General features: G+C 45.4%; 1 protein-coding gene across 1 annotated transcript in view; it reads right to left on the reverse strand.

Annotated features, from left to right (window-relative positions):
• Positions 1 to 22,353, reverse strand: part of LOC138481403 (serpin B6-like) — a 247,095-nt gene extending 224,742 nt beyond the window's left edge. Inside the window, exon 1 of the mRNA XM_069613537.1 lies at positions 22,264 to 22,353. The gene's annotated coding sequence lies outside the window, so the exon portion shown is untranslated. The remainder of the gene's footprint in view (positions 1 to 22,263) is intronic.
• Between the last annotated feature and the right edge of the window lie 2,238 nt (positions 22,354 to 24,591).

Consider the following 24,591-nt stretch of genomic DNA (forward strand, 5'->3'; position numbering starts at 1 on the left):
TATGTGCTATTTCTTTATATCTTTAAAGTTTAAAGTAGAATAACCGACCTGGTAGCTTACAGCACTCTTACGTTAACCCATATCAGATGTGAAATAGTCAACCATTCCTGTCTTTTAGGCTCCCGTTATGTTGTATTCTGGTACTTGTAGTTCTGTATTTATAATGTGAAAAAAGAATAAGTACTTTGCAACAATGCAAAATTGAATTCTAACAAAGTTCAGACTGTAAACCTCGAAGCTTTACTGTGAGCTGGGTCATCACTACTGGTTCTCACTAGTGATGTTAGGTGGGAAAAGAGGGTACTGGGTTGTGGCCATTACTAGCTTTTGTGGTTTTTGGAATTTTTATACTCAGGAGTTTTGTTATATTGTTGATCGGCAAAAACATAAAGCAGGTACTGACAATGAAATGAGCTCACCCCATAGCGCCAAGTGCACACACATGCAGATCTCCACGGATAGGTTTGCAACCTGCAAGTAAACGTTGTTATGTTGGCAAACCTGTGATCCTTCTTTCTGCAATTGATACAATGAGTAAGACTAAGTTGGTTATTTTGTTATTTGCTATAATGCCGTGAGGCTACAAAACTGCTGTAGCGAACATTATGTAAAAACAAGCTGTTGTTGTTATTATAGAAGAGAAATGTGTAATGGGTAGATGTCCCTGTACATTCATTAGAATGAGAGACTGAACCTCTGCATATGAATATGGTGCTGATAGGGTTCTGGTGAATCCATCGATGGATTTTCCATCGAATTACTTTCCATCGAGGGCTTTGCATCAAAGAAATATGCATCGAATGCATGTTTTTAAAGGGAAAAGGGTTCATTCTTTTAAATGGTATAAAACAGGGGGTTTCGGGGGACCCACCATTAAAAAAACAATGTATTCGATGCACATTTTTTTGATGCAACCTTTTCGATGGAAAGGACCCTCGATGGAAGATAAATCGATGCAACGACCATAAAACGTCCTGATGTATATATATGTATATTGATTGGGAATATCAAGATGCCCCAGGGCACCTACGGTGGTATGTGGGAATGTGGGTCATATGTTGAAAGAAGCACTTATTGAAAACCTTGAGCTGTCGTTTATGGACACCCCTAAAGGGCATTGGGTGCGCCCTTCTAAGTTGTCTTTTGGGCACCACCATAAAATGGCAGATGGTTCTGCCCCCGAGGACAGTGTGCGGGGCAGCTTAATCCTAACCGGCCTTCGTCTAGGATGGGGGCTCAGGGTTGCAGGGATGGGTGGAGGGAGCAGGGCCTGGTTTGGGGCATCCAGGCGATGAGAGTGGCCTGTAAGTGCCGCAGGGGACAGGATGGGAGCTGAGGTCACCGAAAGTGAGGAGAAAAGGAAATCGAATGGAACGGGAAAGTGTGGGATGCTCACGGGCCCTCCACCCCACCAGCTGTGAAATGGATACCAAAGTCTATGCTTTCTAAAACGAAATCACATTGGAGCAGCCTGAGATATTGCCCAATGACATAGAAACAAAAGATTTTAATGGCAACTTATTTTTCTTAACTTTTTTAGGATTAAATCACATGGGCTTGGTATAGCATAATTTTCCCTCCTGCTATCACTTAAGTCGTGATTTATTATGACATGTATTTTCATTTTTCAACTATATACACACATACATGATCGTGTGGAATGATAGCATCGTAATCATCTTACAAACTTTCTTTTGGGATAAGATCTCTTTAAAGTTCATACAATTTTAAAACTGCATTTATACAAGAAAACATTCACCAATTAAGCGCAGTAACCAGAGCAACGAGTAGGCTAAAATATGATCTAAACTCACTTCTACAAATGACATATTCTGTGATACAGGGCATGATTGACACATTACGTCGTTGCCCAAACCGACGCCAGTGAGCCAGTCAAGTCAAACACTAAAAAAAGTCGGTCTATAATGAGAAAGCCCCGGCTGCTTAAGGATGGCTACATGGTGTCCTTTCGGAGAGCTTTGTATATAGAACAAAAAAATAAAACATGCATTTAGGTTTCAATTTCAGTAGGGCAAAAGGGGGACAATTTACCCAAATCGTTACTTCCACCCCCGTTAGCAGAGACAGAGCTAATGGTGAAATGGTTAAGACACATCCAGGTAACAAGTAAGGACAATAACCCATAGGGTCTGCCTGGGTCTGCAACCTTTGGCTCTCCAGATGAGTTGGACTACAACTCACATGATTCCTCACCATTGACTCTGTTATATAGGACTGATGGGAGTTGCAGTCCAAAACATCTGGAGAGCCAATGGTTGTAAACCCCTGGTAGGGGAATCATACTATAAACAAAGAACAGATGAGCTTTAGTAAAGGTGCAGGATTGGGATAACTCAGTATGTGTCAAGAACCTTCCTGTGGGTCTACAGATCCTCTCCTGCTGCCCTGTAGCAATACACATAAGTCAGGGATATAGCACCCAGCTAACTGCTTGCTTCCAACTCACAATCTTAGGGTCATAGAGTCCAGCTCGCCTCTTGGCCTCACTGTCAAAGGCATACTGCACACATAAAACGTCTTGGCGCCAAGGCCACAGGGTATAACATCTGCATAGTAACACTCTCCACCCAGGGGTCGACCTTGTAGACCAATAGCAATCTCTTGAGACACCCATTCCATCCCACCAGCAAGTTTTCCTTCCTCCTTTCTTAGGGGTTTTGTCACAGTCTGATATTGTTGCCCACAATCCAAGGGACACTGCCAAGGGCCAATGTGCAAGTCTCCACCAACCCTTAAAGTCTTTCTCTAGGCCTGGTCTTCCCCAGGGTTGGTGATATTGGTGACTTTCATGTCCCTCTCCTCCTCTAAATCTGGCCTCTACCACTGTCTGAGACGAAGTCCTTTATTTAGGTAGAAGTTTTGTTTTCCTTTTGGATTCTAATAAGACTCAGTCTATAGATGTATTTTCAAATGTATCAAAAGGAGGGTTCATTTATACAAGAACCCCCTTAACAATTAATTACTATTAGATGGACGACCTAGAGGCAATGAGAATGTATTGTGGATTAAATGACTCAATTATTTGCTATGTTTTTCTAAGACATTTGACTTAATATACATAAAATGTAAAGCAAGCATCTTCTATCCAAAATACAGACAGTTATGAATTACTAGTAAGGGTACAAAAATCAAACTGTTGTAATTTGGAACCCTGCACCTCCAATGTGCATTGATTCTGAGGCTGCTATTTAAATAGGCTCAGAGTGAGGAGAGATTGGGGGTCATTACGAGTCGGGTGGTAAGGGATACTGGGCACCGATAAGGAGACCGGTGCCGGTAATCCCTTACCGCCCGATTCCGAGGGCCCTTGGAGGGAACCGCAAAGAACGTGTGGTCTGACCACACGTCCCTTACGGGTCCCGCTAAGGGACCTGGATGCTAATAACGGGCTTGCCATTCGCGGCCCGTTCTTAGCGCCCTCCCCATTCCCATTGAGCCCTATGGGGGCTCAAATGGGAATGGGGAATGGTTTGTTCAGTAGGGACTTACCGGTCCCGCCAGGGTCGGACTACACCGGTAAGTCCCCATTGAACAAGACCGGACTCGGACACGGTATGGGAGGCAGCCATTGTGCTATTAGCACCATGGCTACCGCCATCTCGTAATGAGGCCCATTGTCTGAGGTTGGTTCAAATATAACCTCCTTCTGTGTTTTTTTTCAATTGGCCTTGTCTTATTCCCCTCCCACAAACAGTCACACATTAATCCACACTCTCTTTTTTAAAGCTTTTGTTGCTTTTCTTTTCATGTCCGCAAACAATGAAGAACTAGGCAATATGTTGTCGAGGTTTAGTGCAATTGGAGCACCAATTAACTGTGAATGCGTTCTCCGTAGTAGAATCTTTTGATGATGGTTGTAACAAAATTCTAACTACTTGGTCATGGAGTCACTCATGTTAGCATTCAGATGCTGGGATCCATATGTTTTGCCACCCATCCATACTTAGGATGAGTCGCCCCACGTAGACCTGCTTGGATGCGTTCACCACATGTGCCTTGTAGAACTACCAGAATGAGCTGCCCCGCATAGACCTGATCGGATGCGCTCGCCACAAGTGCCCTGTAGAACTACCAGCGCCAGTGGCCGACCTGGAGTGAGACAATTCAGTTCCTTTGCGACAGCGCTACTTAACACCTTCCACTGTGTAACCCCACTGTTCCTGGCACTAGCGCAATAATGGTCCATTCACACCTCTGGTCCTGATGAAGGCGGACACATACACACACCACCAAAACTTTCCTCGAGAGTAGATCTCAGGTCTACTGCTTCCGAGTGGGTTCAATCAATACACATCCATCTTTTACATTTTGTAGAGACGTAGACACAGATTGTAGGAATATCACGTTAAAATCATTAGGAGATGCAGCGTTCATGGGAGATTTAACAATTTACACTGGATATGTAGCGGCATCATTACACGTGGTTATTTCTGGACTGTAAGGTTGTATAGATAGATTTGCCTCAAGTACATGAGAATAACTGTGAAAAAATGCATTCTTGTCAAACGGTTTGTGACAATGTGATTAACTCACTGAGAAGAGTTCAGAATATACCAATGTGTTATGAAAATGTCTCTTTGGCGGAATTTGCACAATGTTCATTTGCACATTAAGCAGGTTCATTTGCACGTAAGACAACATCTTTTTTGCATATTTTGCACATTGCATTTTGTACGCCGGGTTTTCTTTACTCTGGGTGGATTGAACGACCCCACCATTGTGAGATCTGTTGTTCCCGTAGTGGTACTAACCACTTGGTAGGTTTTTTCGATAATTAATACCTTACGTTGCACTTTTATGTTTGTTTGAATTCTTTCTAAGAGTCTATCATTCTGTGTTTTGGAATCATTTCTTTTTTTGAGCAATTGTACAAGGGGTCATTAAAAAGATAACATTGACTTTGATGATTTCAAAATGTATTTATTATATGGAATTAAGGGGCTATACTTATCTACCTCATGATATTAGAGGACTGCTCCAGAATTTTGTTTAATTTAATGTTTGCATTCAAAAAGAATCAGAAGAACTCAATATTGTTTCTGTCAGGAACAACTGTCTGTTAATCCCCCTTATTTAAAAGCATCATATATTGTGCTAGTTTGCCTTTGATTTCGAAAGTATATCGTCCATGTACAACGGAAATAAAACTATGTGGCAATAACTGACATCTCATCAAATGTCTTGAGCAAATGACCGCTGACCACTGTGTGTCACAACTGCAACTGCAGCGAAAATGTGGTTACGATAAAAAAACACAGTGACATTTGGCTGATACCATGGGAAATGACTTTCAGAAATAAGCTGCTAATTTCTCTAACCCTCAATACAAGCTATCACTTTTTACAGGAAATCCCGCGACCATATACATTATAGATAGTTTCTGCAGGAAAAACGGCTGTCTAAGATTAACGTAAATATGCCATTTAAACTTAACATACTGAAAAACACAATTGGACAGGTCCACACAAAAACACTACATATGCGCTTGCAGGCCATTAGCAAATGATTTATACTGGGCACCAGACACAACTATTAAGACCTTTGAATACTGAAGCGTAATCCTGGTGAGTTTATGGCAAGAACTATGAATGGCCAGTTCTAATGCTTGGATCTTAATGCCATGTAGGTTGTATTGTCTATTAGTACCCGGCAGGGGCGTGGTCCCCTTCTCCCCGACCCATGGTAGCCATCTTAGTCGAGAAACAGCGAACGCGTAATTTCTCAACTTTAGAAAAAAAACACTATTCGTACCCGGGTATAACCTGCCTCGGTACCAATAGCAATATTACCCTCAGAGGGGGGCATTAGCCAGGGTAGGTAATGACCCGGGCTATCGATGAAGACCCCCTGGCCCAGGGCATTACCTAGCCCGGTAATGGCCCCTGCTCTGGTAACATTGCTTAATTATTTGTGTCATGCTGCAAAGGTATCTGACGTTCTAGAGTCTTTTCTTAAGTACATTACTGGGCTACCCAGCCAGCCCACCCCTGGAACAAGGTTCAGACTTATTAAGGGAAACACTCAGGATTCTACATTCCGAATTTCACACTGGATCTGAAAAAAACAGTAAGCACCTTTAAGTGTGTCCTAGCGTCTGCAACCTGCAGCGCTTCAATTCTTTTACACTACAACTCCCAGTATCACTCACTGTTGTGTATGATGGCTAGAACTGATGGGAGTTGTAGTCCAAACATCTGGAGACGTGCAGGTTGCAGACCCCTGGAATCCAGCAAAACTCAGTGTACTGGGAAATAGTGCTTCTTGTCCCTGGTGTTAGATCCGACTGATTGCTTCATGAGCCTCACTCCATGTCTATTGCTTTAGAGCAGTGGTCTTCAAACTTTTTTGGCCTGGGCCCTCCCTGAGCAAAATGGCAAATGGACAGAAAGTCCAAATGGCTATGACCCATCATGCCTCGTCACTGCGCCCTACTCCCAGTATAGTCCCTGGGCTCACCCCACCCCACCACAGACCCTGGGCTCTCTCCACCCTGTTCCCACCAAAGTCCCTGGGCTCTTCCCACCCTGCTCCCACCACTATCCCATGGCTCCCTCCATCCTGCTTCCACCACAGTCCCTGGGCTCCTCCCAACCTGCTCCCAGCACCGTCTCAGGGCCAGTGGCGGCTGGTGAATTTTTTAAGTGGAGGGACATAAATATTTCCCCTTGATTTGCCATAGCGACAAGCTTAGAGGGGGAGCCCGAACCAATCGGGGGAAAATGGGGTTCGTGTGGGGTCTCTCCATGGGACCTTTTTTAAAATAATGGGTTAAAATGTTGAATTCTAGAGCACACTTTTTTTTCAAAAATTGAGTAAAAAGCCAGTTTGCTATTGGTGCTTAAGGGCCCAGACGGCAGGCATGGTATTTGTTACTGGACTTCTATCATAGACGTCCAGTAAAAAGATACCATCCCTGTCCGTTGGGCCCCACAGCGCCTAACACACTCATACAATCAACATGATTATGTTGTAATGTGAGACACTGGGGGGCCCAGAGGACAGGCATGGTATTTTTAACTGGACATCTATTTTATTTATTTATTTATTTATTTATTTTGACATTTGTAAAGCACACCAAACCCGGGGCATCTGGGCGCTGGTTACATGAAGGCAATGTTTACACTTTGGTTATTCAGAGGTTACAGGCATAGGTAGTACATTAGCTACAGGTAGTGGTTACAATAATTATTAGCATACGTGGTACATACATGCTTTATGGAACAATGTTCCTGGTCAGGGTCAGGGTGGAGATAGTGGTGCCAAGAGTTAGCTGTTTTAAGTAAAATTAAATGTGGAGGTCTTGTGATAAGAGCCGGGTTTTCAGGTCTTTGCAGAAGGACCAGAAGGAGTCATCTGATTTTAAGGCTAGAGGAAGGCCATTCCAAAGTTTGGCAGCGAACACCGGGAAGCTGCTTCCCCTACTTTCTGTCCCCTGTATCTATAGGTATGATGAGTAAATGGGAGTAGGCATCCAGGGTAGATCTGGTGGATTGGGCCGTAGGACTGTTTCTGAACAAGTAGGTAGGAGGAGTGTTTGAGATACATTTGTGAGTCAATGCTAGCATTTTGAACCTGACACGTTCTTGGACTGGAAGCCAGTGGATATTACGTCTGGCTGAAGAAATGTGGTCTTTTTGGAGATGTTTAGAGCTGCTCTTACTGCTTTATTCTGAATTATCTGATTTATTTTTATATTGCTGACATTCATGCCTGCAAAGGGAGAAGCAGTCAATCCTGGATAGTATGAGGGCTCTAGTGAATGTGATGCAACTGTTGGTGGATAGGAATGGTCTGCAGGCATTGATCAGTTTCACAATGTAGGCTGCTGATGATGCAATAGAGTTTACCTGTCAAGTTAGCTATAGCGTGGAGTCTAAATGTACTCCACAGTCTTTGCCTCTTTGGCGACGGTGATGATGTATCATGGATGGAAAAGGATTGAGTTATTGAGTGTGTTTAGCCGAGATTGTGTATCGATAAGGAGTATTTCAGTTTCCTCGTCATTTAGGCATAGACCTTGTTGTGCCATCCAGGCTTAGATGGTATGGTATAGTTTGCTGAATGCATTAGAGTCAGAGTTGTAGTTCTCAGAGATGGGTTGGAGGATTTGGGTGTCGTCCGCGTAGTTAGTGTATGAGAGACCCAGGACCTTAAGGAGGTCGAAGAGGGATATGGTGAAGATATTATACACGGTCGGTGCAACACATGAGCCTTGAGGCACTCCACAGGTGACTGGGCAAGGCGGGTTGCTGCTGAGAACACTCTCATTTTATGGTTAGAAAGGAAGGAATCTATCTAGACAATAGCTTTCGGCGAGAAGTGGGCAGCTGAGGAGAGGTGTTGGCAAAGAATATTATGATTGCCCAAGTCAAAGGCTGCTGAGAGGTCAAGGTGGAGGAAGATGACTCTAATGCCATTGTCTTTGATTTCGTCCATTTGTATTTTATGTCTAAGAGGGTTGATTCCTTTCCGTTGCCGGGGCAGAAGCTTGATTGGTGGATGACGCAGAGATTGTGGGTTTCAAGATGCTTTTGAATATGCAGATTGGCTGCTCTGTCAAGTATTTTGAGGAGGAACGGTACAGCGGTGATGGGGCGGTAGTTGGTGGGGATGTTGGCATCTAGTGTGGGCTTCTTGAGGAGGGGGAGTACACAGGCTCCTTTTAGATTCTCTGGGATATTGCTAGTTGAGGCAAAGTTGTTGATTAGCATCGTGATGAAGGGGGAAGCTCTTCAGCACATTCTTTTATGAGGGTGGCCGGAAAAATGTCTCCTTGGCATTTTTAGGGTTTCAATCCTTCAATGATCTTGGTAGCTTCAGTGGCTGTGATCGGGGTGAATTTGAACCAGGGGATGGAGGGAGGGGTGGAGGGACGCTGGACTAAGGGCTGGTCAGATGTCAGGAGTTTGTTTTATTTAGCAGTAATTTTGATTTGGCATACGGAGATTTTGTCAAGGTGTGTGTTTTGGATGTTCTTACACCAGCTGAGATGTTCACTGGCATTATCAGGTAGGGGAGCTGGTGTTTCAAGCTTGTGTAAGATAGCGAAGAGCTCTGTTGTGCCCGAGCTAGCTTCTTCAATTCTCCTCTCGTATGTGGTGCTTTTGGTTTGCGGAATAGCTTGTTTGTACTTCTTGGAAAGGGCTGTGAAGTGCTGTTTGTTCTTGTCAGAGGGTATTTTTATCCAAGCAGTCTCTGCTTCTCTTTTAGAGGAGCGAAGGGTTTTGAGACTGGGGGTATACCTTGAATTAAGGTGGGCACTTGGTTTGGGCTTGCGTAGGCTAAGAGGTGCTACTTTGTTGATGGCTTTGAGGGAAGTTTGGTTGGAAAGCTCAACATGGTTGTGGGGTCTGTTTCTGCATGTGAGTGAGCTGTTATCGGTAGTTGTAGGGGGTGTATATTGGCTGGTGATATGTTACACATGTTTCTTGAGCGGGAGGCCGGCGCTGGTTGGGATGAGACCCCCGAGCGAGCTGTCTCAGTAATATTGAAGGTGGTAATCTATGATAGATATCCAGTAAAAAAAAATCCATCCCTGTACTCTGGGCTTAACAGTGCCTCAGAAGGAGAACTAATTTTGGCAGGTGGCTTTTGTTGTACAATTCACCCCACTCACCAAAATCAGCTCCACAGACCTACACAAACACACACACACTTTCACAGAGCATTCACACAGCAAGCACTCTATTATTCACATGAGCACCCATCATCATACACTCACACATAACACAAGCATACACGCATCCATACACATATTTAAATACAAAATTAGTGAACATAAATGTACTTTCTGCCCCAGTCTTGAAGTTTCCTCCCCAGTGCTCCAGCTTTTGCATCATGAACAGGAATCGGGAAGCAATATCTTCCTGGTTTCCGCACATGCGTGCAGGATTCTGAGATTGGGTGCTGAAATGCCCCTTTCCAGCCTGCTCTGTATGTGCGAGGAGGCACAGCAGCTCCCCCTTGCCCATACAGGCATGCAGTTCGCCTGCCAGCATTTCCAATTAGCTATGCAAGGCTGGAGAAGCAACACACCCCAAGCTGGCATGACTCATTGAGCATGTGCAGCTGGGGAACTGAACTGTCAAAGGGAAACAGTGTTTCCCTTTGACAGTTCAGTCAGCCCAGGAGCACTCCCTCTGCTGGAAAAAAGCAGCAGAGGGAGCGCTCAGTGTTTTACTGGGCTGGCTCCACCATAATGGGTGAGGGGGAAGCTGGGTTGATGCCCCCTCGCCCATTATGGACGCGCCACCCCTTTCCAGGGCTCAGCCCCTGCCCCACTCTTCCCTATCCCACTCACTGCATAGTCCCACCCACTCCATAAACAACCCCAGGGTGTCTATTTCCTGTGTCAGCAGCTCTACTGACCCTAAGCCTGGCCCGTCACACTGAGCATGTGTGGTGGGGCAATGATAGGATGGGATATGCACAAATCTGCATGTCTCATCCCACACCGGCTTTAATCTGTCCTCCTTTTAAAAAGAAACTGTAAAAACATTCTGTCTAAAGTGCCAAAGAAAAAATATATCATTTGGGCATCAGTGTCACTGGTGGGATGAAATGCCAGGTATTAGGTGCCTGGAAGCCCAACTTTACTTCTCAAGGGAACTGAGGGCTGTTAAGGTAACAGTACATAATGTCTGGCTTTACCCCTTGCTGAAGGTACTTAAGGCTTTAACCCCAGTGGAAGTTTAAATGAGCCATCAAAACACTGCAGGGAGGGAAAAAGAAGCAACGACTGTCCAGGGGACCTGTGTTGCCATGAAGACGCAGCTTGGAGAAAGCAGGTGAGAATCGAAGAAATGGGAAGCAGCGCGAGAGAGGAACACGAGCAGAGGCCTACAGAAACAAGGAGCTAATTGAGGAAGCAAAAGGGTACAGTAAGTTGGGAGACACTGCATCCTCTGTAATGTGCATTATCAGATATTACAGCAGGTGTGAGGGTAGGGGCCATGCAAGGGCAAAGAAGAAGGTGGCGGCAGAGTAAGCATCCGCAGGCTGAGTGAACATTCATGGTGTCATTGCATTAGGCAACAAGAATTCATCATCATCATCATCATCATTAACATTCTTCGGAAAATAAATCTCTATTAAAGTACAATTTTCAGAATACAAAACATCAAAAACAAAATTTACATTTATATCCAGATTGTTGCAATGTCTTAAAATCATTATACAGAAAATATATATACAGTAATAACAGTAATAACAGTAATATACAGTAATAAAACCGATATGAACTTAAGTAAGTCCAAACCTTAGTATCACGCGCATATACCTACTGTTCTGCCAAGATAGTGCTAGTCTCTAACATTCTCTTCTTAAATGCAGATCTTAGAAATTTTGAGACTGCTAACATATGTGCAAGTTGAGTACAACATTTCAATGCTCGAATAGCTCACGGGATTGGGAGCCGGGCTAGGTGGCACCAAACCGGGGTAAGCCAACGTACCGTTGCCTGGGAATGAGCCCTCTAGAAGAATTCAGGGCAAGCTAACAGATATTATTGCCCACATTCCACATTCCTGTTTGGCTGAGCTGCCAGGAATGTTCCAAGAAGAGTATTCATATTTATAAGTACACAGCAGGGGGTGGGGAGGCGGCAGCCTCTCAGCCAACAAGAAGGCATGGAACAGGAGAATTACCAGCAGTAATCCCCCCCCGCTCCAAGCCCCCTATCTGCTGGAGGCTGCCATCTCCCCCGGCAGGGAACGAGGTAAGTGTGGTCCCACTCACCCTCTCCCCTCTCTTCTCCCCCTATCCACAGAATTCCCTCCCAACCCCCACTTACCTTCTTTAAAGTCCATTTCGGGAGCGGACGTGCTGGGAAAACTTCTGTCCCCAGCGCATCCGCTCCTGATATGTGACAGGCCATCATGGAAAGGAGAAAAGGGACTACACGTAGTTCCTTCTCTCCTTTGCATGGTGGCCATTTTGTTTGTTTACTTTTTTATGGGCACCATGGAAAGAGAAAAGGGACTATGGGCCTCATTACGACCCAGGCGGTAAGTTACCGCCTGGGCCGTGACTTTACCACCATGGCGTAAACTACGTTTACGCCATGGTGGTTGGCGGACTTACCGCCCCATTCCGAGGTCGGCGGGGCGGTAAGTCCCCAATCCCCATTTACCCTTCCCCATTCCCATTTTTGCCCCATAGGGCATAATGGGAGTGGGGAAGGCGTTAATTACGCCACCGTAAATTACGGTGGCGTAATTAACTCCATGGTCCCTTAGCGCCATGGATTTTAACACCTGCTAAAAGCAGGTGTTAAAAGCGCCATGGCGCTAAGGGACCTCGTAATTGGCGGTAAGGGGTCGGCGCAGCTAACGCTGGCGTTAACCCCTTACCGCCAGGGTCGTAATGAGGCCCCATGTGTAGTCCCTTCTCTCGTTTCCATGGCAGGCATTTTTTTGTTTACTTTTTTCAATGGCTGTCATGCAAAGAGAAAACAGACTTTATTTTCCCTTCCCCGGCGGCCCTTTTTATTTCTGTTCCGAAACACTAGCATTTCGGATCAGAAACAAAAATGCTTTTAGCACCCCGGTCTTACGTGCCGGGGTACCAACAGCAATAAGCCCCTCGCAGGGGGGGCATTACCACTTCAGGTAATGCCCTGGGGCCTTCCTTAAGGCCCTCGCTTCGTTCGGGTCTATAAGTATGGGCCCCAGGGCATTGCCTAAAGTGGTAATACCACCCGCTTGGTGTTTATTACTTAATTAGCACATGAAGGTCAATATTGACCTCCTCCCAACTGATCAGAATACCTCGAATGCATTTATATGGGTGCCATCAGAAAAGTTTCCACACGTCACAGCATTGACAGTTTCTGAACTCAGCTGGACTTTGTAGTGTAAGGGAGAATGCTAAAAGATCTAATTAGCCACAGCAAAGTCACCCTTTGATTGGCCAAACTGACAGTGAGTTCAAACAGCCCTAATGCTCATAGATGTCACATTCCTTCAAATTAACAAAAACACATACAATGCACACAACAGTAACGGCATTGTTACTTCAGCCTTGTTTCTCTCGCTGGGCTCTTATTTATAATGCCAATTGCAAACTCGATTCTGTTCACTGTAGAGTCCAGTGTTCATCGGTGTTCAAAGAATCTCTAGATTAAGCAACTGTATCAAAATAGTAGGCCGTGTTTTTTACATGTGTTGGTCCAATGTATATGCACTCGATTTATAGCAAGAACGTGGGAAAACGAGTTTAAAAGCAATTTGCTCATAGTTAGACATTCTAAATGCAATGAGCCATTTCGTGTTATAATGAAAACATTTAAATGAAATGTACTTAAAAATGGAGCAAACTGATTTTGCATAATTTTGCCTCTACTAATCACCAGGAAAACAAAATATGCTTTAAAAAACATAATTTACAAATATCTCCACAACTTAGACAGCCTTGTTTCCTTTGTAGATGGGAGCAGGTGCAAGTGGATCTAGTTCACCGGGCCTAATCCCCGCCCACCTGATGCCTTCCTGGTTGCTGCTCTTTTGGCCTTAGCCCCGCCCACCTGGTGCCTTCCCGGTTGCCGCTTTTATGGCCTAAGCCCCGCCTACCTGGTGCATTCCTGTATTGTAGCTCTTTTTCCCTACTTAAGCAGACCTCCAGCCTCTTTTCCTTTGCAGATGGGGAGCAGGTGCAAGTGGATCTAGGTCACCTGGCCTAAGCCCCACCCACCTGAATCCTTCCTGGTTGCCGCTCTTTTGGCCTTATCCCCACCCACCTGGTGCCTTGCTGGTTTCTGCTTTTTTGGCCTAAGCCCCACCCACCTGTTGCCTTCCTGGTTGCTGCTCTTTTCCCCTGCTTAAGCAGCCCTTCATCCTCTTTGCCTTTGCAGACAGGGAACAGGTGCAAGTGGATCTAGTCACCTGGCCTAAGCCCCCCACCTTCTTAGCCCTGGCTCTTCGTTTTGCTCTTAACTCTTAGATCAAAGTTGTCTCTCGCCCGGGGGCGGCCGAAGCGAAGGGCAGACGAAGAAAAGGGCAATTCCTGTTTGGGCCTTTTCGGACCAGAAAGACCCAGGGCCCGAACCCCCACCCAGACAACAGGTAAGCATGCACCAACATGTGTTTACCCTCTCTGTCCCCACAGGCCATCCCCATCTCTGGTCCCCCCGTCATGTTCCGTCATGCCCCTCTTCTCACATACAGGAGTTGCCTGTTTTGCTTGATTATTCTATCCTGCTTCGCCCCCCCTCCAATACTCTGCCGCCCTACATGCTACCTCTGCAGGAGTCTGTCCGGATACATTCTGGTTTCACCATCAACGCCTTTTTCCAATGCTTGTATTTCACTTTTATGGATTTCATTGATTCACAGTGCGTCACCCTTTCTCAACTCTCATGCTGGACTTCCCCTGCATCTTGTACCCATGGTGGCCCTGAATCATGCTCTTCCCATTTTCATCTTGAATCCTGGCTTGTATTTGCTGTTCTATCGCAACATTATGTGTTACTACTGACTTCTGCAATGGTATTCGCTCTCCCCTCTTGCTTCTCTACTTTTTCACTGCTCACTCTTTGTTCTCTCCTCCTCTCCCTTTCTCCCTTTTCCTATCTCCTCCCCTCCTCCCCTTACTTTCTTCTATGCACTTACTCTATCAGAATTGTCCTTGACCTAGTATGATAGCAACCTTGTTTGTCTCCTCCCCCCCCCTAACTTTTTTTCTCCACCCCTCATCCTCCTTCAGCACTATCTGAAATGTCGTCAGGCCTAGTACGGTAGTCACCTGTCTGTTTCCATATCCTTCCCACTCTCCCCCTCCATCCCTTATCTATGTCTTAGCTTTTGCACTATCTGAAATATCGCCAGGAAGAGTACGATAGTTAATTTCACATCCTTACTGTTCATGGCCTGTAAGAATGTCATTGTATTTTCCCTTGTTCCCTCCCTTGCCTTGAAGCGTTTTGAAACATATTGTGCATAGGTGTTATATAAATAAACTATCATATCATATCATATCACTTGCTTCCACAAAATGGCTGCTGCTATAACAGAGCTTTCAAAAGGATGCACTTTCACAAGCACGAAGCAGGTGACTGGCAATAGGGCCCATCTCTAATATGTATCTTCGAGAGCTCTGGCAGAGAGCTAAAGCTGTATCTGACAATACTAAAAGAGAACCTGTTTAAACGAGAGGCTGCACTGTACTCTATCTTGCACAGCCCCACCACCACCCAGTACATCATTGCACCCTCCCCTCCAACCCTACAGAGCATGTATAAAAATATGGAATTCCCATACGTATTAAAATGGAAATTGGGTGTTTACTAACACCACTTTCTGGTGGTATCCACCACATGCCTTAACATGCACACACCAAAGGCAATAAGGCAATACTCTCAGTGCATTAGGTTCACTGTGACGTACAATTACAAAGTGTAATAAATATTGCATGAACAAAATATTGAAATGCCTTTTACAGTGCACATTGTAAAAATACCTATTTTGGGGTAGGGGGTGGGAACCCCGATCACCTCTTACCTCTCCTACTCCTAAACCCTTCTTGTCTCCCTCCCTTTTATCCCAATTTTAACCTCAATCTTTTTTGTACACCTAAAACCCAACCCTATCATTACATTTTCTTTTCTTTATTTCAATATTTTTTCTTTGTTTAGGTATTTTTTACCCACTCTTATCTTTGTAAATTTTTTCTTTATTATTTCCTGTAATATAATCACTGGATACCAGTGCACTAACATTTTACCTAGTAAGCAAACATATAACCAACTGTTTTTCTGATGCCGCTCTGTAAGGCTGCATTATTCACTTTCCAAGACATCATTTAATTTGTGGTGTGTGCTATATAAACTCTTCGTATTACCCCACACCCAAGTTAATACCCACAGACAGTGTATTTTCAAGTAAAGAATCTCCACCACTCAGCTAGTTCCCAGTTTATGTATGCACTAGCTATAAGGTTCTTTCCAGCATGGATGCCACAGGCTTAAATCGGAATCCAGTCAATATATCTAAATCATTATAGAGTGGTACATTTCAGACTGGACCATAACACCGAAAAACACCACAGACATTAATTAAATAAATAAAGGTTAGTGGGGTAAAGGTGTTACAATGGGTTAGATGGGGTTAGGGTGGTGTTATAAGGGTAGAAAAACGGGGCTTGGGTGGCCCAAATTAAAAAAACAAAACAAAAATTTGTGTTTTTGGTATCTTGTCCGCGATTAAATTTACCACTCTGTAAGTGTGGTATGTAAGTTCACATATGATATGAAATGCTAAGATATGGCATTTATAACGTGCCTATACACAAGTGTTTCAAGGCGCAACGAGGCAAGGGAGGGGGAACAGAGGGAAGACAGAGACAGCGATCTCACTAGGGCAGGTGACATTGAGATTGCGCAAGTGCTGGGGATGGGGGAAGGGGAGAAGTGCTGGGGGAGGTGGAGCGGGCAGTGCAGTACATAAGATAACTGTAAAACAAAGATAAATAAATAAAATAAATAAAGACAATAAATAAGACCTGCGGCCAGCTGGTTGCGAGTGCAGGGGTAGGGCAGACATCAGGTGTCAAGTGCTGGTAAGGGGCTGTAGGGATACATAAACAGTCCCCGAGTGCAAGGGTTGCCAGGGGGAAAGTGCAGGTTTGCAACTGGCAGGGAGGGGACCTGACCCCGAGATCAGAGGGTAGACAGGTAAATCAGTGCAGTTTTATTTTCAACCAGGAGATCAGCAGGGGAGCAGAGGAGATAAAGCAGAAGCAATGCAGAAGGTCTTGAGGTGCTTCCAGAACCAGAGATGGTTCTCCTCAAGTGTCAGAGAGGCAGGGAAGCTGTTCCAGAGGGAGGCCCCAACCAGGAGATCAGCAGGTTAGCAGAGGAGAGAAAGCAGAAGCAAAGAGGAAGGTCTTGAGGTGCTTCCAGAACCAGAGATGGTCCTCCCAAGTTTCAGAGACGCTGGGAGGCTGTTCCAAAGGGAGGCCCCAGCAGAAGAAAGAGATCTACACCAACTTCTTGCTTGGAGAAGCGACTGACCCTGAGGGAGTTGGAGACAGATGAGCGAAGAGCTCGAGAAGGAAGATATTTAGGAAGAGAGAGTTGAAGGTATTGAGGCCCCAGGCCCCAGAAGGCCTTATGGACAATGCAGAGGTTTTTTAACTTAATCCTCGCCGCTACCGGGAGCCAGTGCAGAAATTTCAGTACTGGAGAGATACGATCCCTGGGCTTGAGGCCAAGGACAAGTCTCGCAGTCCTGTTTTGGATGAGTTGCAGAGGGCGGAGAGTAGAGGCAGGCAGATTTAGAAAGAGGCTGTTGCAATAGTCCAGCCTAGAGAGAACCAGAGCTCTGGAGACAATGAGCTTCTGGGAGATGGATATGAAAGGAAGAATACCTCTGAGGAGGTGCAGCTGGTAGTGTGACTTCTTAGAGACATTGGAGATGTGAGGAGAGAAGGAGAGTGTGGAGTCGAAGAAGACCCTGAGGTTTTTAGCATCACAGGTGGGAGCGGGAAGAGGGCCAAGAGAGCCCGGCCACAGAGTTAGAGGAAAGGAGGGAGCAGGTGTGCTGATGAGGAGAATCTCAGTCTTACTGGCATAACGGCAGAGATCATTGGAGGCACACCACTCCTGGTTAGCAGACAGACAGTCCGAGATGAGAGTAGGACAAGAGGTGGCAGAAAGGAGCCTGAAATTGAGTTGAGCGTCATCCGCATAGCACCAAAAGTTGGGGCAGAGAGCGGCAATGCGGTGGGCAAGAAGTGCCAGGTATTGGTTGAACAGCCAGGGAGAGAGGTTAGACTCCTGGGGAACACCACAGGTAGAGATAGAGAGGAGAGGAAGGACCCAAGTTGGACCTGGGAGGGTCGATCGGAGAGGAAAGAAGTCAGCCAAGCCAGGGCCTGATCAGTGATACCCAGGTTATCACGCAGATGGTTCAGCAGGATGGCATGGTTGACCGTGTCAAAGGCAGAAGAGAGATCAAGTAAGATGAGGACACAGGGGGTGTTGGAATCAAGGATGGAGAGCAGGTCTTCACGAATGTTCAGGAGAGCAGTTTCCATGCTTCTGGCAGCTCTGAAGCCAGACTGATAGTCATGGAGACAACCAACAGATTCAGTGTGAAGATTAAGCTGGGAGATGGCCAGCTTTTCCAGGAGTTTGCAAGGAAAGGAGTGATGGAGTGACGGTATGTTTCCACCTGCCAAAATGGCTTCGCATTTTGTCGGTTAGTCAGGCGGCCCTAGCACAGGGGCTGCCGGACCTAAATCTATCAGGATCTATCAGGAACAGGCGTGTTGCCCTTCTTCAGACTTCTATTCCATGCTTACTTCAGAAGGAACCTAAGGACTACTGGGCCCCAAACATTGACCTTGCGCTGATGGCCCTTTGTCCCCTGAAGGCCACACCATCACAGAGCTTAGAGAAATTGATACATCACGCTCCTGATGATGAACAGGGGCTACATTTTCCCCTTTAGCCACCAATTGCCAGAATCCCCCAGAATCCTTAGCCTTAATAACATGCTGCAGTTGGCCCCAGGATCTGGCATAATACTCAGCCTTTTTCCCCACTAGCTTGGGCCTTATACATGTTCCTCTGCTCTCTGACGTGACCCTGTTTCTCTGTCTTCTAATGCAAGAATGATAGGAGTCTTCTGGCAGTTCCTGCACTATAGGTCAAACAATCCCAACCGCAAATCTGTTTTCACATCCTTAGTGCACCCCCACTTAACAGGGTGGGACAACAGTGGTTGGCTAGCTTCCCTAAATTGCGCAAATGCATATAGCGTCGCATCGGGTGATGGGTACAAGGGAATTGCCTCCAGCAAATGAGAGGCAGATAGAGGGTCCCTGGACAATTCTGAGCAATCCAGTGGATCTAAGGCCAAGTGAAAGAACTCTATTGGAAGTTTAAAGCAATTGCACATCTATCATTAAATTAATCCATGAGCAAAAGAAATGCGTGCAATATTGGAATCAATCGGTTTAATATGCACACAAACGTTGCCGTTTCCACAGTGTTATCATCTTGTTCTCGCTGGCCCCACCTAGAGGGCTGCAAATGATCACTCTCCCATTCCCGGGTTGTCCAACTCCAGGCCTCAAAGGACGGATCCAGGTCGAGTTTTCAAGCTACCCCTCATTAATATTTGTGAGATAAATTTGCATACAATGATTCTAAATGTATGCACATTTTTCCTCATAGATATTAATGAGGGATAGCCTGAAAACCAGTCACGATCCCAGCCCTCTAGGCCTGGAGTTGGAAGTTCAAACCCACTTTGCTCACCACTGCCATCACAGGAAGTGGTATGTCGATGCCTCACCCTGCCTCGGTAGAAGATTTAAAGAAGCATTGGCAATGGCAACAGTTTCGGCTTTTGTGCAGGCATGGGAAAGGCACTTGCCGGGCATTGCCGTAGTGCTATTAACTGGCTATTGATGGTAGCAGCAGCAAAATGATGTGAGTGTCTGGCCATCTAATAGCAGTGCCTGGCAAATGCCTAGTACTTTTACAGAAGCCAAAACTGCTTATTTGAACAGCCGCTCAGTAAAGGACAGCCAGTGCTTATACATCGAGTGTTTGAAGGCAGACCTGGTTGACATTTGTATTACACCAGCACCCGGTTTACAACTGTAATTAAGTAATTAACTCTCTGAAGACTGACTGACAGGCACTTCGAGCAAAATGTTTGATGGTAAGGCTTGGTAAATCTAATTCACAGAGACCCCAGTAAGATGTGTTTTGGGCAGGGAGGGTCAGGAAGTGGGTGGGAATGGCCATAGGGATTAGCATGACCAGGGGCAGTCAATGGGTGTGTAAATCACCAAACAACACCTACAAGCTGTGTGTCCCATCTCAAATACCTTTTACTTCTTAGGTGTACTTTAATGCAATAGTTTCGGCTTATAGGTGGCGTGGCCATCTAATAGCCAAAACTAAAATGGCTACAAATCTGCTATAAGACACGAAGGAGAGGGTGTGCTATGGAAGTTACGCTGCTTTAATGAGGTCGGTTTCCCATTCCCAGAAAGCCCTACCTCTCAATGAATTAACTACCAAACCTCAAACTGCACGTGGCACAATGCACAACCTGCAAACATAGAGGCGAAGAGAATGCGAAAATTAGGATGCAACCTTACTAAACGCATACAAGCATGGGAAAAGCAAACCATTTTGGTTTCGCTAAACAGAGCTCCTGGGGTCGTACAGGCTTCCTAGTTTCCAGGCAAAGAAGAGGAGCACCCTATAGGCCCCTTAGTGCACCCAACTCCTTTCTGCTTTTCAATGTGCATGGTCTGTTACATGTTGTAGCCCCATATCCTTACAAATATGCTAGGAGTCCTCTTTTTGGTGCTAAGGGACACCCACGAGCTAAAATCAATGGTGGTGCTAACGTGGCATCTATGAGCCAAAACTGATAGTGACACTAAAGCGCCCTGATGAGCCAAATCTAGGTTGCTCAGAGCAGTATAATTTAGACACACAGCTGGCACTTTTGCTGTAACTTCATTGCTGATTCACATGTGCAAATGTAGTGCTACCTATTGGAGCAACTTGCTCCAATAGGTAGCTCTTCGTATATACCTTCGTACGAAAGCTCTTCGCTTCTCCAACTCCAACTCTCCCTCAGGGTCATTCGTTTCTCCAAGAAACAAGTTGGTGGTAGATCTCTTCCTTCGGTTGGGGCCTCGCTCTGGAATAGTCTCCCTGAAACTTGAAGAGAACCATCTCCGGTTCCGGAAGCACCTCAAGACCTTCCTCTTTGCTTCTGCCTTCTCTCTTCCTCTACCCTGCTGATTTCCTGTCTGATACTGCACTGGTCACCTGGCTACCCTCTGATTTCGGGCCCAGGTCCCTGCCCGCCCAGTTGCACACCTGCGCTGCCTCCCTGCAACCCTTGCTCTTGGGTCAGTCCCCCTGCCTGCACTTTTGGACACATGCTGGCCGCACTTCTTATTATTGTTTTGATCCCATGTACAGCACTGCCCCCCTCCCCTTGCACTTTTCCCCTTCCCCTCCCCTGCACCTGCGCTATTTCAATGTTACTTGGCATAGTAAGATCGTTGTCTCTGTCCTCCCTCTATCACCTCCCTTTCCTCGCCTTGAAACACTTGTGTATAGGCGCGTTATAAATGCCATATCATATCACTACATTTCCACATGTGAAGCAACAATGAAGTTACAGCTACAGTGCCACCTGTGTGTCTAAATTATACAACCTCACTGGATGGAGCTGAAACGTCACCTTTGTGCCAAAAGGAACGGTGTTGCTCAAGCTTCGTCCGAGCCAAAATTAATGCGGCACCTGTGAACCAAAACTATACAAGCACCACATTTGTGTCAAAAATAATGGTGATTGTGAATCACCACCTGAGCCAAAATGTATTAATTAATTGTTTAGCTAAAGCACCAAGTGTGTTACAATGCCATGAATGCCCATACTGTACCGGTGGTGATAAAGCATGACAGACTAAGGGCACCTAAGGTGTTTTATTGCCTCCGCGGCCCCATGCTTCCTCATGCACTCTATACCAGGCTCGGACTGGCCTATAGGGCAACAGGCCCATGGCTGAACCAGGAACACAAAATACTGACGTGGGCCAGTTTTTTAGGTCAAAGTAGGCCACTTTTTTGGCCAAATTGGGCCAGTTTGATGGGTTATTTCACTCTGCGGCTGGTAGTTTTGACCAGTGTTGCTGAATAGATATTCTTTAGAATGCACAATTTGCATCACATTTTATCAAAACACTCCCCCCTGGTTACTATTCAAATAGTGTCACATAAGGAATGAATAGCCATTTGCAACTGTGAGCCACTTTTTTTTATTGGTGGCCAAGAAAATTGTATGGTCCAGTCCGACCCTGCTCTATACCTATAGTGTTGTCGCATCATGGGGCTCCGCCGCTTATCAACCAGAACTAATAACGCCACATTCTAATTTCCCATGGATGTTAGTGATTGTATCCATTAACCACACTGATTATTCACTAGTGCCTTTTCTAGCTCAAATACCGGATTCAAATAGTTTTAGGAAAAACATAGGCATTCATTATTTCTTTATCAAACACAAAATCGGCACATTTACATTTCTGTTGATCCTTTTTTTAAACTCAAAAGGCAAGTCCCTGTCTTGCCATTTTGAAGAGCCTTAACGCATCCCCTCCCAGCATCCTTTTCCAGTTGAGCTTTAATTGCTCTACCTGCTTGTTTTTTAGCCCGTCACCGTCTGGGAAATCCCCCCTCCCTCCGCTTTAGCCTGTCCCCCGTACCTGGTTCCGCCGAGTGAGAGCGAGCCTTGTATCCGATGACTGTGCTGAGGGCCTGAGCACGGAACTATATATAACTCTCCTCCGCTCTGCTGCCCCGCCCTGTCCTGCCCCCTCCCCTCCGCGCCCCGGAACCTCTGCTATCACCTCTCAAATGTCGACACAGTTTCCGAAGAGGAACTTGTGTGTCAGATACTGCTCACAGATATTGCTATTTTCTACAAAACGTTTCCAATGCCAAAGTAAGTGAAAATCCACGCTGTGCTAGGGGAAGCATCGAGAGGTTGCGACACAGTGCCTGCCGTGAAATAAAGCAGCTCCTTACAAGTTTGGTGGTATTTCAGTGGTAAATAAGCCAAAATATCGACAAACGGAATTACTATTACTGCCATTTGGTCCTGCTGATTTACCCCAGGGTTACAAATGCCAGTAGACAGTGTAAATCCCCATTTTATGTTTTATGGAGTCCATTGCACTCTGTGGGGATTTTGGTGGAATTACCACCGATTTTGCTGTTTTTTGGCAGTAAGGTTGAGGATTTACCTCCAGCAATTTTCTGTTTGAAAATCCTCCACCTTACCACCAACTTTGTAGGGTGGAGGTGCGGTACTGCGGCAGCAATGCAGTGGTAGCAGAGTTACCGCTGAATTAGCACCATTTATTCCCACACTGCCATACGTGCAATGAGGCCCTTCCAAGTGTACATGTGATAATAGCACCAGACCATGTAAGGTACACAATGAGCCTGATATATATTTTTTTGACATAAGTGATCGAATGCTCTAGCGCCTCCACTTCACTTGTACCCCCAGAAATATGAGCAGTATTCACAAAGTGCATCTGAATGTGCGCATCATTGATGCACATTTTCAGATGCCCACCCCCACAGTGCACGTTTGCGTAAAGGAGGAAAAAAAATCAGAAAAGGAAAGTGCTTTGCTAATGCGCATACAGCAAGCACATTCACCTGCACCTGCTTGGAACATGAACTTCTCATGCATGTGGGATGCATGTGGGATGCATGAGAGGATCATCCCTGGCCTTCCCCCAAACAGGGTTAGAATACTTTTTTTCATTTTTTACAATTCACAAAAACAGGCCAGATAGGATAGGGCCTGGAGGATAGCTCAGGGGCAACACACTCGCTTTGGAAGCAAAACGACATGGAGCAACACAAGTTCAAGCAACACAAGTTCGATCCCCGGGTCAGTGCTTAGAAACCGCTGCGTGTTTTAAATACCCAATTACAAAATACTAATAGATAGTGGCCTGTCAGTGTCAGGGGCCTGAAAATTTCCTAAAATCAAGAATCTAAAAAGTGCATCTTCTTTGCTATTAATAAATCACCAAGAATGTTCAGAATTGGACCCATGCATTTTGCCATTGTAAATATAACTATCAATGGCAAAGCCACTACCATTTGGCTCTCATATGTGAAGTGAAGCCTTTAAACCACCCTAGCAGCCACGCACTGGAACGCCCTGCCTCCTCACCTGAGACTCATTAAGTCCCACCTAGCCTTTCGTAAGGCTATCAAAACCAGACTCTTTGTGTGAATTAGATCTGTATCCTCCACTGCCTATTTGCCTTCCAAACTGTAACTAAGAGCCTCTGGCACCCGTATGTAATCTTAAATCTATGTATCCTCTGTAACAGCGCCTCGATGCCTTATGGGCTGCAAGTGCGCTTAACAAATGCAAATAAATAAATAAATACACTGATAGAGCAGGATTTATTTGCTTCTGTACAGATATTCCATAAGAGGAAGTGCTGGAGGGGATACGTTATGCGTTATGCTATGTTATTGTGATTTATACCACGCACTGCTGCAATTTTTGTGGTCTCCAGGCGCTCTGGTGGATCTGAAAAGGAAGGAGGGCTCTGGAGGGTTAGTTGGTGGGAGAGCACAATAGAGCTTTGTTGTGTTGTTGGTAGTTTCAGTTTGGAAAAAAACGTTACTGTGTGTTGGGTTTGCTTTTAGTTGGTGAGGGGTTGGTGGTGTTTTTGTGTGTGTGTGTGGTTTAGTTTTCTGCAGTGTGTTAGGATGAGTTGGGTGTTGCAGAGTATGTGCAGTTTGTGGTAATTTCAAGTGTGGGCTTTGACAGAGGAATATGTGTGTTTTGTTTGGTGGTTGAGGGTGAGTTTGTAGGAGACTCGGGTTTTTTTTTTAATTTACTTGTTTGTAATCAACGAATAGTTTGATTTTTACAAAAAAAAGGTTTTTAGTGGAGCTAGTGATGGGAGTGGTCTATGCACTTCTTTGCGTGGCTCAGTTCATATCCTTGTTTGGTGGTTTGCATTAATATACTGCACTTCATTGGAGCAGCCCTG

This window comes from Ambystoma mexicanum, chromosome 5p, assembly GCF_040938575.1.
Source record: "Ambystoma mexicanum isolate Mex_15411 chromosome 5p, UKY_AmexF1_1, whole genome shotgun sequence".
NCBI classification, from domain to species: Eukaryota; Metazoa; Chordata; class Amphibia; order Caudata; family Ambystomatidae; genus Ambystoma; species Ambystoma mexicanum.